The following is a 16,463-nucleotide window of genomic DNA, read 5'->3' on the forward strand; positions in this document are numbered from 1 at the left end:
TAGCTTCTACATTGAAGGATTTTGGGCTTGAAATATGATATTCTGGAATGCAAAGAAACTAGGATTACAATCAAAGACTATTTATTGATCAAAATTGAATCTACTCCTTCAGGGAAAATGATGGAAATTTAATCAAATGGAGGACTTTCAAACTTTTCTGATGAAACTGAACAGAAAATTTGATTTTTCATATACAAGACACAAGAGAAGCATGAAAAGGTCTCCAGGAAAGGGAAGTCATAAGGGATTTAATAAGATTAAACTATTTACTTTCCTTCATGGGGAGATGATACTTGTAGCTTACAAAAACTCATTGTTAGGGCACTTAGAAAGAATATAGATAGATAGAAGGCACAGTTGTGAGTTGAATATGAAGGGATGATATCTAAAAAATAAAATTAAGGGCTGAGAAAAAGGAATGAGGCAAATTATCTCACATAAAAAAAGCAAGAAAAGGCTGTTAGATTGCAGAGGAACACTTGAATCTTATTTGCATCAGAATTGGTTTAAAGAAGGAATAACATATACTCAGTTGGGTATAAAAATCTAGTTTGCCCTACAGGAAAGTAGGAGTGGAAGGGGATAAAAGAAGAGGGGGTTTATAAAACAGATAAGAGAAGAGGGTGTTTATAAAACATGAATTGGGGGAGGTAGTTATAAAAAGCAAAATACCTTTGAGGTAGGACAGGGTAAAAGGAGGGAGAGAAAAAAAGAATAAATAGGGAGGGGATGGGAGAAGTAGCATGGTGGGAAATAGAGTTAGCCATCATCACTATTAAAAAAAATTGAAGCAAGCTTCTCTGATACAGGCCTGACAGCCAAGTCAAATTTATGAAAATAAGAATCATTCCTCAATTGAAAAATGATCAAAAGATAAGAATAATTTGCTTTCAGATAAAATAATCAAAGTTATAGGAAAAAATGCTCTAAATCACTATTGATTGGAGAAATGCAATTTAAAACAACTCAGACATACCACTTCAAACCTATTAGAATGGTGAATAGGAAACTGAAAAATGTTGGAAAATTGAGACATTAAAAATTATTGGTAGATTGTGAATTGATTCAGTCATTCATTTAGAGCTATGCCCAAAGGACCATAAAGTATACATACCCTTTGATCTAACAATACAACTATTAAGTCTGCATCCTCAAAGAAGCAAACAACAAAAAAGGAAAAGGAAATATATATATTTATAGCAGCTCTTTTCTGGTGATAAAGAATTGGAGATTGAGAGGATATCCATTAATTGAGGAATGGTGGTACAAGTGGTGTATATTTGTGAAAGAATACTACTGTGCTGTAAGAAATGATTAGTAGGCCGCTCTAAAAAAAAAACCTAGAAAGGCTCCCATGAATTGATGAAGTGAAATGAATAAAGCCAGGAGAACATTGTACATAGTAATAACAATATTGTAAGATGATCAGCTGTGATTGACTTAACTAATCAGCAATATAATGATCCAAGACAGCTCTGAAGGACTTACAATGAGAGATGTTATCTATCTCCAGAGAAATAACCATGTCTGAATATAGATTGAAGCATACTTATTTTTTAAACTTTATTTTTCTTGAGTTTTTTTTTGGTTAATAATTTCTTTTATAATGTGATAAATATGAATTTTTTTTCATGACTTCATATATAATCTATCTCAAATTGCTTGCTTTTTCAAATGGGTAAAAAGGAAGAAGGGGAGAGAATTTGGAATTCAAAATTTTAAAAAATGTCAAAAATTGTTTTTACATGTAATTGGAGAAAAATAAAATATTAAATAATAATGTGAGAAGGAAAAAAAAGAAATGTACATAACTTTGTTATGTATTTAAAAGGAATATGAAGTTGTGCATAATAGATTTGTAATTTTGTGTATGATATTTTTATTATACTGTTTTAAAATTATTTAATAATGGCTTTCCTCCTTTCAGTCCATCTTTCATTTAGCAGTCAAATTAAACTTCCTAAAGCACAGATTTGACCATGTCACCCCATTAGTCAATAAATTTCTGTTGGTTTTATCACCTCTAGGATCCAATACAAAATCCTCTATTTGAGGTCAAAAATCTTTCGCAATCAGGCCCCATTCTACTTTTTTGATCTTCTTACATCTTAACTTTCCTCCACATACTATATGAACAGACCCACTGACTTCCTTGTTCTTCCTCCCATAAATCACTTCATCTCCAGCACTTTCACTGACTGCCCCTATGCCTGGAATTCTTTTCCTCCTCATCTCTGTCTCTTGGTTTCTTTGTCTTCTTTCAGATCTTAGCCTTACCTGATCCCCTGTAATTCTAATCCCTTCCTGCTGTTGATTAACTTTAATTTATATATATAAAATCTTTAATTTATCATATATAACATATATATGATGTATATGTGTACGTTTGTATATTGTTTGTATATAATTGCTTGCATGTTGTGTCCACCATTAGAGTCTGAACTCCTCGTGGGAAAGAACTTTTTTTTTGACTCGTTTTGTTATCCCAACCATTAGCATAATGCCTAACATATAGGTACTTAATAAATGCTTATCAACTGACTGACTTATCGATAGCCTTCTTAGGCACCCAGAACTAATACAGAACTATTGATGATATAATGAAGGCAAAGTAAAATGGAATTATAACTTTCCTATTCATGAAACTTTACCTCTTTTAATGAAGCTCAAGATCAAATTGACTTTTATTGGTGACCACATCACTTTGATGATATTTAGAGCTGTGTGTTAGTAAATTAGCATTTTAAAGGATCTATTAGCTAGTAGGCATTGTACTAAATCCTTGGAAAACTAAAAAAGGCAAAAGATAATCCTCATTTTCAAGAAGCTCATAACCTAGAGAAAGAGACAACACGCAAATATCTATGTGGAATATGGCCACCAAAACCTGAGATCTTTTTTTAGAACAGTTGCTTTCTATCCATAACTTCCCATTTTATACTCAAGAAGATGATTTTGTGTATACAAATATTAGGCTTTACATTTATCCCTATTAAATTTCATTTTATTAGATTCAGGCCAACTTTTTAGCCAATCAAGGTCCTTTTAGATCCAGTGCTTTAGCTATCTTTATATCATCTACAAATTTAATAAGTATGTTCCTTGTGCCTTTATCTCAGGCACTGAAAAAAAACATTAGATGGTAGAGGACCAAGGATAGAATTGGACAGTAATTGATTAGAGCTTCCTGCCACATTAACACTGAACTACCATCATCAAATTATTATTTGAGTTCAGCTATCTACCTAGTTTGAAATCCATCTAGTAGTGTTATTATCTAATCCAAAGCTTCTTGAATTGTGGGTTGTGAACTCATTTGGGATTGTGTTACTTAATGTGGGGGCTGCAAAATTATGATTTATTATCAGTAAATGTTTGATTTGTATACTCATTTGATATATTCCTGGGATCACATAAAAATTTCTTGGGCAAAAAAGAATTGCTAATGGAAAGAATTTAAGAAGCCCTGGTATAATGCATATTTCCCCATCTTCTTCACAGGAATTGCATGAGTCACTTTATCAAAAGGTTTGCCAAAATCTAGGTGGACTAGCTCCACAACATTTCCATCATTCACTGGTTTAGTAATACTGTTAAAAAAGGAAATGAGGTTAATCTGGAATGACCTGTTTCTGTTGAAGTCATTTTAAAGTGTGGTAATTATTTTCTAGATGTTCACCAGACACTTTTTTGAATTAGTCATGGGTTTCACTCCACCAAGTCTTAGTAATTATTATGAGGTCAAATTTGCATTAAGATCTCTCCATATTTTTTTTTTGTTTATTGCCTTAGTTTGGGCATTTATATATAAGCATTTGAGGCCATAGGTTTTACTATTGCTTCCATTCTTTGATTCTGTCCCATGGGAGTTCCTGGGTATAATAATTAATACTCTTCTCCCTATTATGTAGCTTTGCTTGTGGTACACATACACACACACAAATACACACATACAGAAGTATATGTTATATGCAGTCTTTTTCTTTCCCCTATTCTTTTTAACTTAAAACTCTTTTGATTAGATTTGAAAGACATTGACATACATTTTTACCAGCTTTTGATAGGTATACTACATCTTTGTCCAGGAATTTCTCATGCCCCCATTTTAAGCATTAGTTCATAAGTTGAAATCCCTTTCTAAGATAGTATCTTTCCTCCTAAATTATTTTTCTCTTTTACTTCTCTTTCCTTTAATAGGCAAATGAGTAAAACCCAATTTTTTTGTGTCTTTGTGGTTTTAGTTTCTTGTCCAAGTATCATAATCATTGGCAATACATTTTTAGGTTTTTTTTTGTGTGTGTGGTAGTGCCATTTGGTCCTACATGACTAAAAAGTAATAGGTAGTTATTCATTTTCATGAGTCTTGCAACAAACTATATCAGGCCTTGAAAGTCAACGGATTTATCTATTATGATCAGGTTAACAAGTAGGTGCCTGAGTATTTCTGTATCATCAAATAGCTGATCTTCTTTCTTTAACCCTGGACTGGATGGTCTCTCAACTGACAGCTTCTGTGGTTTTGCCATCTCATTCCTGGGAGGATGCATATCTTCTTTTCATCTTAGAATTCAGCTCCTTATCTTAAAAAAAAAAAAAAAAAACTCCTTGAATCTGTTTTTGAGCTCCAATAATTGTGCTTTTTTTTTTTCTTTTTTCCTTCCTTTTCTTCTCCTTGTGATACTCTTTCACTCACAGGGGTCCTCAAACTTTTTAAATAGGGGGTCAGTTCACGGTCCCTCAGACTGTTGGAGGGCCAGACCATAGCAAAATAAAAACTCTGTTTTGTGGGCCTTTAAATAAAGAAACTTCATAGCCCTGGGTGAGGGGGATAATCGTCCTCAGCTGCCACATCTGGCCCTCGGGCCGTAGTTTGAGAATCCCTACTAGTATTTTGACAAAGTCAAATCTCCCCTTCATCTCATATTTTTTTCCTTCTGATTGAAGTCTTTATTCTGTTTCTCTTAGAAACACTTCCCTTTCCCCTTTAACCAGAAGCATGGAGTCCATTCTTTGAGGTCCTTCACCTTTTCCACTAATAATAGAGTTTATACTTAGAGCACAGATAAGGGCTCTTAAGTTATGGAATAAATATAAACATCACACACTTGACATGTTCATTGCACAATTTTCCCTATTATCCATAATATTTGAAAATGTCAGCCTTGTTTTTGAATTATTTGTAGGTAATTTCCATGCCACCTCTAAGCACCTGGTTAAAACTTTTAACGCTAATTATCACCTCTTAATAGCTTAACTACAGTAATTTCCTTTCCTTGGACTCAATAACAACTCTATAGCAACAGCCTCACCCACCTGCCCTTTCCTCCTTGTAATTCTGCTTCACCAATTTGTCCTACCCCTCATTCCACTCAATTCATTTGTTTTAACTCCAATTGCTCCACTCTTACTTATCTTGCTTTTGACATCTTTAATTCTCTGATGTTCTCAATTATTCTTGATTATGATCTTCTTTTAACCAAGAAACTAGAATCTGGATTATTTATCTTAGTCTATAGACTGGTTCCTTAAGATTTTCTTCGATTTCTCCCATATTTCTCTTTCACAAATTCAACTTATCTCTTATTTTTCTAATCCAAGCCTATATGATTTTCTACTCCTTATTTGATTCCAGTTTATCTTTCCCTGGTTCTTCCACAAGATTAAGAATTAGAAAGAGGGACTTCTTATTAAATTCCTAGGCACAATGAATTTATCTAGAATTTGTGGAGGTATATTGAATGTAGGCTCAAATATAGTTATATGTCCCATGTGTTAAGAGCTCAGTTCTCCCTATGCTCATTGGTCTCTTCAGTGAGAAAAGTTGACAAGTTTGAGTATTATTTGCAGCAGTGTGTAGGCAGATGGAGAATGGTAGCAGTGCTGGTAGTATGAGTAGCTAATGCTGAATACACAAAAGAAGGACCTAGATCTTAATTACCATTCCGTCAGGTAATGATGTAAATGTCTTTGGCTTCTTTTTCAAGTCTCTAAAATCATTTCCTGTTTAGAGACATGCTCAGCATAGGGAGACTAGGGTTTTATTCCAGCTTGCCAAAAATTTAGAGGGCATTATAAGCACTTAAACAATTGTGCTTATTGAGATTAGGACCCAGTTAAAGCCAGAATAATTAATTAAATATAACAGCTGGTCTGCCCCCTCCCTGCCTGCATATCCTCCTCCCTTTCCTCACTTCTATAACAGAGGCTTACCACCAGTGATTTCCCAGTATCCTCAGAGTTCTGTCTCATCCTTCCAGCCCCAGCCCCTGCCTAGCCGACACAGGGCTTTATACTCTGAGATATGACATCTCAATTTAGACCCTTCTGTCCAAATCTGATTTAAAAAGTTCATTTGAGGGGGCCTTTACTACCACTTTCCCTATTCTTGTTTTGTAATGTTCATTTGAGAGGCCTGAATAATTATAGTTTGGAAATCTACATGTCCTGAGACCCAGAATGCAGAGGATAAGATGTGACAAAAAGGAAAAGGATATTGTGCCTTTCTCTGTTATAAGAATATGTTTCTTATAATCCTTTTTTTAACCTCCACCTGCTCAGATCATCACTCACCCTTGCTAAATACCAGATGGCATGCCACTGTGTTTCCTTTTCTCATTGGCTCTGCCACCTGCTTTCTGCCAGATGTTTTCTTCAAATATATTCCTAAAAGTGTGCCATTGCTGGTAATGTGGCCTATTTCTCTCTACTCCCAGAAGCTTAGGGAAGGAGTAGGGGATATGCATGGAAAAGAGAAGGATATTGATAAATATTCTAGCATATAGAAACTCAAATGCTTAGTAAACATTTGTTGAATGCATTTAGGAATTTGCTAATTATTCATCATGCCATTTCCTGGATTTCTCCTCACTAATTCCCTGGGACAGAAAAGATTGAACTCTTTCATGTCTGGCTCTACACAGAGCCTGCTTTCTTAAAGAGAGATTGCATCAATTTTTTTCTCCTCTCTCCCCATCTTAGAGCTAAATTTAGCATACAATATCAAGACACCAAGTAAATATATAGTCTTCTTGTTGGGAATTCAATAATAAATGAATGAATAAAAGATGAAAAAGCATTTTAGATCTAGGCTCCAGTCATGCTTCATGACTCATTTCACTCCTTCACCAATCACCAAGATTAATCCTGTTTTTCTTTCTTCCTTATCTTTTACTCTTATGGTCCCATTCACTATTCTTATCACTCTCCAAACCAAAATCTCTTTCCCATTTGTCTAGACAATGTCTTTAGTTTTCGTATTTGTATCCCCAGATTGAGAGATAATAAATTCTCGGCACATAATAAATGCTTACTAAATTCTTTTCCATCATTCATCATTGAATTCCGAACAAGTAGTCTTACCTACCAATATATCTTACTTGATGATGTCTTGATACTGTATAATAAATTAATATAAATTATTATTGAATTAGAATGCTTAGATAATGTTTTATAGCATTTTGCAATGCTATTGGAGCTAGTTTTGGCTTGATCTGTGAGTGAGTAAAAAGTGTATATTTCCAGAAATAAAGATTTGGTGCTAAGGATGAAGCTATCTCTCTTTCCTGCTGTCCTATCTTCCCAGTCAGACCTCCTAACCACAGACCTCACTTTTTCCCCTCCAAAATCTCACCTAAATGATGCTGCCATTTTCCATCTAGGAAGTCTTATAACATCACTTTTTGGGAATTCTTCACTCTGCTCAGTGCCTTTCTTCACCTTGACTTTACCTTCACTTTTGAGTTCTCTATTCCTCTCCAGTCCTTGGTTCAGTTCTTGCAGAAATTCCTAGAGAAAGGAAATGATAATGTTAGCCTCTTATAACAAAGACTTCCTTCACTATAATGACACTCGCTTTTCCAAATAAGACAATTTCCACTTGGACATGACTTAGGGAACATTATTTCTTATGGGACTACAGACTGGGGAATGAAGAGTGAGGGTTAAGAAGAAAGTAAAGGATATCTTCACTACTTTTTCTGGTTCTATGAGCCAGTCTCTTGAGGTCAACCTTTAGCCCTTGGATTTGTTGGTCAATCCCTTTGTAAAAGACAAGAGCATCATTCTTGTACTTGCTCAGCTGTGATGCCAAATGTAGGTTCTGGTCCTTGAGCTTATACAGGGTGAGAACACTGAAGTCCTCCAGGGTCTTCACTAGAGATGGCCTCCCTAGAAGAACAGGAAACAAAAGTTCTTTAGAGTTCTATCCTTTGGGAGAGCTCTCTCAGAGAGCTGGGAGTCTTGAAAGTTTAAGGAAGACTCTATAGAAGTTGTTAAATAATTCCTTTTTTCTTTTTTAGAGCAAGGCTACAAAACTTCACTTGTTCATATATCAGAATATTTTATACAGAGCTGGGCAAACATGGAGAGAAAGGAAAAGAAAATTAAGGACAAATGTGGAAGGGCTGGCACATTTTCAGAAGATTCTATATGATGGTTGAAAAGTATCCCATAAATTCAGTGGGAGAAGGTTTTTCTTCTTTGCGACAAAAAGAACTTCTCATCTGTGGGTATAGCTGAAAAGATTTTAATCCAGACTCACTTTGCCCAGTATCTAGACCCTGCCTCAGGCTTTTATCCATCAGTCACTATGATTGATAGTGAATTACTTCATAAACAGAAAACTTTTCTCCCAGTTAGCCTTTCATTATTATTTCTTTGGAGAGGGTAAGGCTGCTTTTGTCTGAGTCTATCTATAATTAATCTGACTGCCTTGTGACCTCTAACCACCAGATCAGATTATGCAATTTTTATAAAATGAAAATCTGGAATATGATTCTGGAATCAAGTGCTAGAAACCAGTAGGGATTTGGGAACAGTGGAGGGACTGCAGAAAGATGAAAACTTGATAACAGATGTAAAGCCCTTTGCAAATCAATACTAATATGCTATACAAATGCTAGCCATTATTATTACAGTTATAATGATTAGCATTAGCATTATTCCTGTGAACATTTAATAAACCTTAACTCTGTTCTGCTGCAAAAAAAGGAGCATTTAGGGGAGAAACAGTGAATATCAGAATTAAGATGCTAATATGAGATGTTGGCCATTTGTTTTTCGTTTGTTTGATACTTTTTGTTTTTACTTCAATCTTTCCCAAGCATAACATATCCCCCATTGAAATCTCTAATTATTAGTTTCTTTCCTTTCTAAGGCCATTTCCAATCACAGTACACCTGTGCGTGGACATTTTTTTTCCCTCCATTAGAATGTAAGTTTCTTGAGGTCGGGATTATTTTGCTTATTCCTACCATCCCCAGTGCTAAGCACAGTACTTAGCAAATTTGCTTAAAAGATAAGTGGTGGCTATTGAATCATTAATCCCTCTTCTGTAACATGGAAAAAAATAGATAAGAAAAACCAAAACAATTTAGCTACTGAATTCAAAGTCTACTTTTTAAAGGAAACAGTGTTTCATCCTCTGTTTTCTGGGTTCTTACAGTTAATGTCTTTTCATTGCTAAGAAAAACATGAGAAGAATTTGTTCTGGATGTATATGAATGCTCTTTTATCTTTTATTTTAAGTTCTGTTCTAATTTTCTAGGATCGCATGAGCAAACCCATTATCCAAATATGGGAGATTCCCCCTAACTACCATCTCACCTCAGGAAAGAAGATTAGGCACTTCCAATTCCATTCAGTCTTTCACTCTAGTTCTTTTTTTCCCCTTTCCTCTGACACATATTTATGGAATGGAGAAATTCTGTCATTCTCTAAAAGTGTTTTGTTTTTGTCTGTTTGTTTTTTTAACCACAAGGCATTCGTTACCCCAGGTTGTGTTGTTGTTCTTCATTTTCAAAGAGGACTAATGACATCATGGGGTGATGTCTTTTACATGAATTGGATTTAAGTGAGACATAATTGTACAGTCATTAGTCTCCCTCTGTCTTCCAAAATCATCAAAGTCCAATGGCAAGACAAAAGTCAGGACAACCCCAGATGGCCCAGGATGCACTGGGCTTTGGTGTCTTAGAGATCTGACTAACCCCTAAAGCTCCACAGCACCTGCTTTAGATCTCTTAGATCTAAAGCTGTTGGAACAAATCATTCTCATCTGCACAGGGTGGAGAGGAAGTCTTAAAAACTTTGGGGTAGATATCCATCCCCCCAACTCACTAACAGGTTTGAAGTCTGTTACCTTCAACCTTGTTTAGTCCATCTGCCCTGTTGGTTTTGTTGGGTTGCACATACTAGAGTTTCTTAGACCACAGGTGAGAGTGCCTGAATAAGCTCTCACATTTCCCACCTTCATTCCACTTTAGGTGGCTCCTACCAGATAGTTTCTAATATTAGCTAGAATAGTGTAGTTCATATGGTACTGAGGTTAAATCTTGCTTCATATACATATTGGCTGGGTATCCCCAGGTAAATCATTTAAATGTCTCAGTCTCAATTTCCTTATTTGTAAAATGAGGATAATAATGGCACTTATTTTACAGGAATGTTATGAGAATGAAATGGGGAAGATGGAGATAAAGTACTTTGTAAACTCCGAAGTCTACTTAAAAATAAGTTATTAGCAAGTCATTTAACCCTATTTGTCTCAGTTTGCTCATTTTAAAAATAAGCTGAAGAAAGAAGGAAATGGCAAACCATTTTGCCAACTATCTTTGCCAAGAATATCCCAAATGGGATCACAGAGTTGAACACAACTGAAAACAAACCAAAAAAAAAGTCAACAACAAAACAACTGAACTGAAAATATGGTGTCTGAGTGAGTGGAAAGAAGGGAATGTATATGAAAGATGTTGTAGAGGTAGAAGAGATTTAACATTAATTATATGGGATGAATGCAAATAAGGAGCTAAGGATTACACCAAGATTGTGAACCCTGTTGACTGGAATGATGATTTTGCTTTCAATAATAGTAGCATTTTGAGCAAAAAAGTCATTTTGGCTATTATAAATACACAAATTAACTACAAAGGATGTATGAAAGAAGATATTATTTGCATCCAAAAAAAGAAATGATAAGTAGAAGCATATGTAGAATGATTTTATATGCATATATAGGTTTATATATATACATTTGTAAATGTATGTATATAGGAGTATATGCATGTGTGTGTGTATTTGTTACATATTTATGTCTAATGGTAGTCATCTCTAGGATGACTCTAGGAAAGGGAAGAAATAAAAAGAAAAAAATTTACATAATAACTTTGTATATATTTAAATAGCAAGCTGTATACAATAGTTTTGAGTTTCATGTGAAATGATCTTTTTTTAATATACCATATCATGGAAATTATTGTTTTAGTCCATAAATTAAAAATTAAATAAATAATTTAAAAATAGTAGTAGAGAAATTTGGAAGAAGGGAAGGTTCTGGAAAGATGAATTCTATTTTGAACATTTTGAGTTTGAGATGCCTATGGGACATATAGTTTATGATGTCCAAAAGACAACTGGTTATGTGATGCTGGAGCTCAAATGAGAGATTAAGGCTGAATATATAGATCTGGGAATCAATTGCCTAGAGATGATAATAGAATTCATGGAGCTAATGACATCATCAGTTTAGATAGAATAGCAAGAAAATAAAGGGGAAACAGGACAGAGCCTTGAGGCATACCAATATTTAGTGGAGATGACATGAAGAACCAGATGAAGGTTGGGAAAAATAGAATTCCACGGGAGGCTTGAGGAAAAGATTTGGAGAATAACAAATCAACTAGGAAGGGGTGAAATGTTTTGCTACAGGTAGGGCCCAGTTGAGATTGCAATTGGATCTAATTCCTCATGATTCTATTTTGGAGTTTTCTTCGAAAAGGTACCGAGTGCTTTGTTATTCTTTCTCCAGCTCATTTTGCAGACAAAGAAAGGCAAACAGGATTAAATGACTTGCCCAGGTTCACACAGCTAGTCTTAAGCAAGATTTGAAACTGGGAATATTTGAGTTTGACAGTCTTCCTGACTCCAAGCTTGGCACTCTATCCACTGAGCCAGCTACCTGCCCCAACATTAACACAATGAGATTAAATAACACAATTTTATAGTGGATATAGCCATGACAGTTTTGTAATTCTCTCCAGCTTTGTTCAGTAGCATATTAATAGGAGCAAAGATGGTGGGAATAATCTGGGTTCAGGTTTGGCACAAAGGATTCAAGAGAAGGGAATGGCCACCAAGACCTATCTTCAACATGGCCCTAGGTCCTGCAAATTAGGAAAGGACTCATGGGAAGAGTCATTGGTTTAAGTAGTGGAGATGAGAGTAAAGGGGGCCACTTCCACTCCCACTCTCTCCCCCAAAAGCATATTAACAGGAATATCAATGTTCCTGTTGGGGCTTTCAGTTTTCAGAGATTCTGCCCAAGCAGTTGGGTGTTGATGACCACAGAGACTCCCCTGACATGGTTACAGTTGCCCAGAACACCATTGACCTAGAGCTAGGATGGGAAAGGGCTTTGCCAAGATTAGAATCTTTGCCCCCTATAGTTTTCTCTCTTACCCTTTCAGTTTTCCACGGACTTCCTATCCTGGTCAGGGCTTCAGATGGAGAAATGCCATCTTAGCCTAGGTTGGTGCTGCCATCTGGAGATCCCTATACAGTATTATCCAGTGCCAAGGCCCGGAGTCAGGACATTGATTAGGCCTCAGATATTGATTAGGGATGAGACCCTAAGCAAATCCCCTTAACCCTGTTTGCCTTAGTTTTTTCATCTGTAAAGTGAGCTGGAAAAGAAAATGGCAAATTACTTCAGTATCTTTGCCAGGAAAACCCCAAATGGGGACCAGGAAGAATTGCACACAATTGAAACGACTCAACAAAAACAACATTATACATGCTGAGCAACCATAGGAGAGATGGGGCACCTGGTTCCTCCAGAGCTTGCCTCTATTGTCCAGGCCGCCCACTCCACAGCCCTTCAGGACTGACTTCCTCTTGAGTCACATGTTGTTGGCTCTTTCCTACCACGTGAAGTATGATGATACAATTGAATGCCTGGCTTTTCCTACCTGTAGTACCTTATGTAAGCAGATCCTCAATAAATATTGAATGAATGAAGTAAGTTTACTTTCTACTAACTCTAGCTTCTCAGTGCCCTGTTCTCTATGCCTTCCATAGAGCATGCTAGTTATTAGGAGAAACAATCAACCCTATTCCCCCTCTTCCTTTTCATGTAACAAGAGATTTGTTTTTTAATAGTGGCTCTCAAGGGGAAGGTCTTGCCTATTCTTCTAACCCAGAAGAATTTGCAGGCCAGAAGGAGAGAGCAGCTTGGTACAGACCAAAAAAGTAGTTATGTAATGTCTCTTGTGCCAAATTATATTGGTGGTTGCATACTTGACCTATCCTTAGGGTCAGACCTGCCTAAATCCTTGGTGTTATATTTCAACTAGTTTCCTCTTATCATTAGAATAGTTGAACCCAGTTAATATTTCGTGCCATAAGTATTTGTTTAGCTTGGGTCTTAAAAGAGATTCTGCAGTTTCTTCCCTTTATCAAGAGAGATCAACTCTTTTGTTGTAGTACAGGACAGTTAAAAGGCGTGAGAGTAGATTTTGTTTTTATTGAAACTCAACTTTTCAAATTCACTCTGTGAGACCCTTTACCTTGTATCTTGGGTGTCCCTTATAGTTTATTATCAGATATTAGAGCTAGGGACATCACTTCCAGGAAATCTAACCAAGTGAACTACTATATGTCTTAAGTAGGAAGAGGGAATTTATGAGTGAATAAGAGGTAGGAGAGTGGGTACCATTTGGGGACTGAGCCCAGGGACTCTCATAGATAGGCTCCAGATCAGGAATAAGTCACAAAAAAGTTGTTATCAGATCAAGATGAATATGCTCTTCCAAGAAGTGTGTGTGTGTGTATGTGTGTGTGTCTATGAGAGAGAGAGAGAATGCTTTATATAAATACAAATATATGTATATATGTTATAATTATAGCTAACTTTTATATAGTACCTATTATGTGGCAGAAACAGTGCTAAGAGCTTTTACAAGTATTATATCATGTGATCGTTATGATAACCCTGGGAGGTGCTATTATTCATCCCTATTTTGCAGATGAACAACTGAAGCAGAAGTTGTGATTTTCCCAGAGCCTGGTTCAAATTCAGATATATAAACACATGTACATAAATACATAGACACAAATATATACCTATATATTTAGACACACACATATAGGTACAAGTTCAAGATGAAGATGTGTATGTGTACAGTCTGTGAAAAAGACATCAGTATCCAAAGAAAGAACTGATAAGTAGAAGTATACATAAAATTATTTTACACACATACACACACATTCACGCTCACATATGTACATAGATACATCTATATCTATATGTATATTTACCTAAATACATTTATATTTGTGTCTATATATTTGTGAAACTTCACATGAAGGAAATGACCATCATCTGGTCGGACCACATCTGGTGCTTAGTGCACAGTATGGGGTACCACATTTTTAGAAAAGTATTGACAAGCTGAAGAGAGTGATAGACCAACACAGTAAAAGAGCTTAAGAAAATCTGAAAGAAATGGGAATGGTTAGCTTGAAGTGAAGTTTAGAAGAGACAGTTTAGTTTTCTACAATTCTAGGATGTCCTACCATGAGGAAGAGGAATTGGGTTTATTCTGCCTGGCCCAAAGTGGCAGGATTACTAACAAAGCATGCAGGGATACAAATTTTGATTCCAAGCAAGAAAAAACTTCCTAAGAATTAAAGCTACCTAAATGTTGTATGGTAATGAGCTCTCCTCATAGAAGACCATTAAACAAAGATTGGATAATCATGTGTCAGGTGTGCTGTAGAAAGGATTCTTAATCAGGTACAGCCTGTGCTTGAGAGTGACTCAACTTTTTGTGTATCATGGGTTCCTTAGGCAGTCAGATGAAGGTCACCTAGGGACTTCTCAGAATCATGTTTTTAAGTGCATAAATTAAAAAAGGAACAGAATTATAAGGAAAACCAATTATACTGAAATAATGATTTAATTACTTTTCTACACTCATATTGATGGACACCATTAAATTATGGATTTCTAAGAACCTAGATAATTTTCAAAGTTCACTCCAATGTTAGTGCCTTTTCTTTATTATCTCCAATTTATCTTCTACATATCTTATTTGCACATTTTAAAAATGTCTTTACCTTAAAGTATAAGATTCTTGAAAGCAGAGACTGTCTCTTTTGCCTTTCTTTGCTAGTGTTTACACAATGCTGGGCTCTTAATAAGTACTCACTGAGTGATTGATACTTAGCTACTGTTCACCTATGAGGTGTGAGTAAGGTGGGGGATAGTTGGAGAATTAAAAGGATGATATGCTAAAAATTTGAAATGATACCTGAGCCTTGAAAAATATCCTTCTCACTGGTAGATGGTTCTTCTCCAGCGTTCCCAGAGTTGAAAGCATCATAGAGGAGGAGGCTGGAAAGAGTGAAAAAGATCTAGGAGTTAATGGAATCCCTTTGGCAGCAATTCTGTAAGCAGACATATATGTGTGTCTATGGATATAATTTCAGATTCTTAAGTGCCACCCAGCTCTTGACCATTTAAGAGGTGTCTAATTTGTTTCATTCTAGACTTTAACAGGACCAGAAGGGGGAAAGAGTGGGATCTGCAAACTTCTAGTACTATTCTCTTCTATTGCTCCCAAATGAAGTTTGAACTTCTCAGTTATCTGTAAGATACAGTGGGCCTTGCCATCTGCCATGCATTGGCATTCTACCACCATATCTTTATATTAATCTTGCTCCATGTATCATCTCCCTCCATAGGAGTCCTTGAGAATAAAAGCTATCTCTGTTTTCCTTTTGTATCCTCAATGCTTAAGACAAAGCTTGGTACAGAGCAAGTTCTTAATAAATGCCTCTAAAAATTAATTAATTCATTTATTTGTTCATTCATTCATAGCCTCCCATAATATTATCCTAGATCAGCTTTCTAGCCTTGACTCCTTTGTGTTCTAGGCTCCAAATTCACTGTTTTCCTGAACACATTATATATTTCTGCCTTTGTACTTTTACCTCACCTACACACCTTCCCTCTAAATTTGTTAATCAGAACTTTCCCCATCCTTCAAAACAGGACAGATGTTAATTCATTTGTGAAGCCTTCTCTGATTCCTCTCTCTCCCTCTGATCTCCATCATAAGTGGGCTCTATTACTTTTTTTGTTTCTCTCCTTGGCACTTAGAGCATTTTATCTTGTACTTTCTTTTTTTTTCTTTTCTTTTTTCTTTTTTTTTGCTGAGGCAGTTGGGGTTGGTATTAATTTAGTTAGAATACAAGTGTTTGGGGGTGAATTTTGAACTCAGTCTTCCACCCGGGCCAGTTCTCTATCCACTGAACCACTTAGCTGCCCCTATCTTGTACTTTAATTAGCTGCATATATGGTCTTAATCTCTGATCTCTGGATCCTACTAGCTCCTGGAGAATAGGGATTGTGTAACTTCATGGATATAGTGATGGATTTAGATTTGAAATCAAGACCTAATTTAAGT

At 35.8% G+C, this 16,463-nt stretch overlaps 1 long non-coding RNA gene across 1 annotated transcript; it reads right to left on the reverse strand.

Moving 5' to 3' along the window:
- Positions 1-3,965: 3,965 nt before the first annotated feature.
- Positions 3,966-16,195, reverse strand: LOC111719813. The gene is made up of 4 exons (XR_002769779.2): positions 15,306-16,195; positions 8,070-8,166; positions 7,631-7,785; positions 3,966-4,580 (listed from the first exon to the last, which is right to left on the reverse strand). It is a non-coding gene; the product is annotated as an uncharacterized LOC111719813 (long non-coding RNA).
- Between the last annotated feature and the right edge of the window lie 268 nt (positions 16,196-16,463).

Source organism: Sarcophilus harrisii, chromosome 3, assembly GCF_902635505.1.
Source record: "Sarcophilus harrisii chromosome 3, mSarHar1.11, whole genome shotgun sequence".
NCBI lineage: Eukaryota > Metazoa > Chordata > Mammalia > Dasyuromorphia > Dasyuridae > Sarcophilus > Sarcophilus harrisii.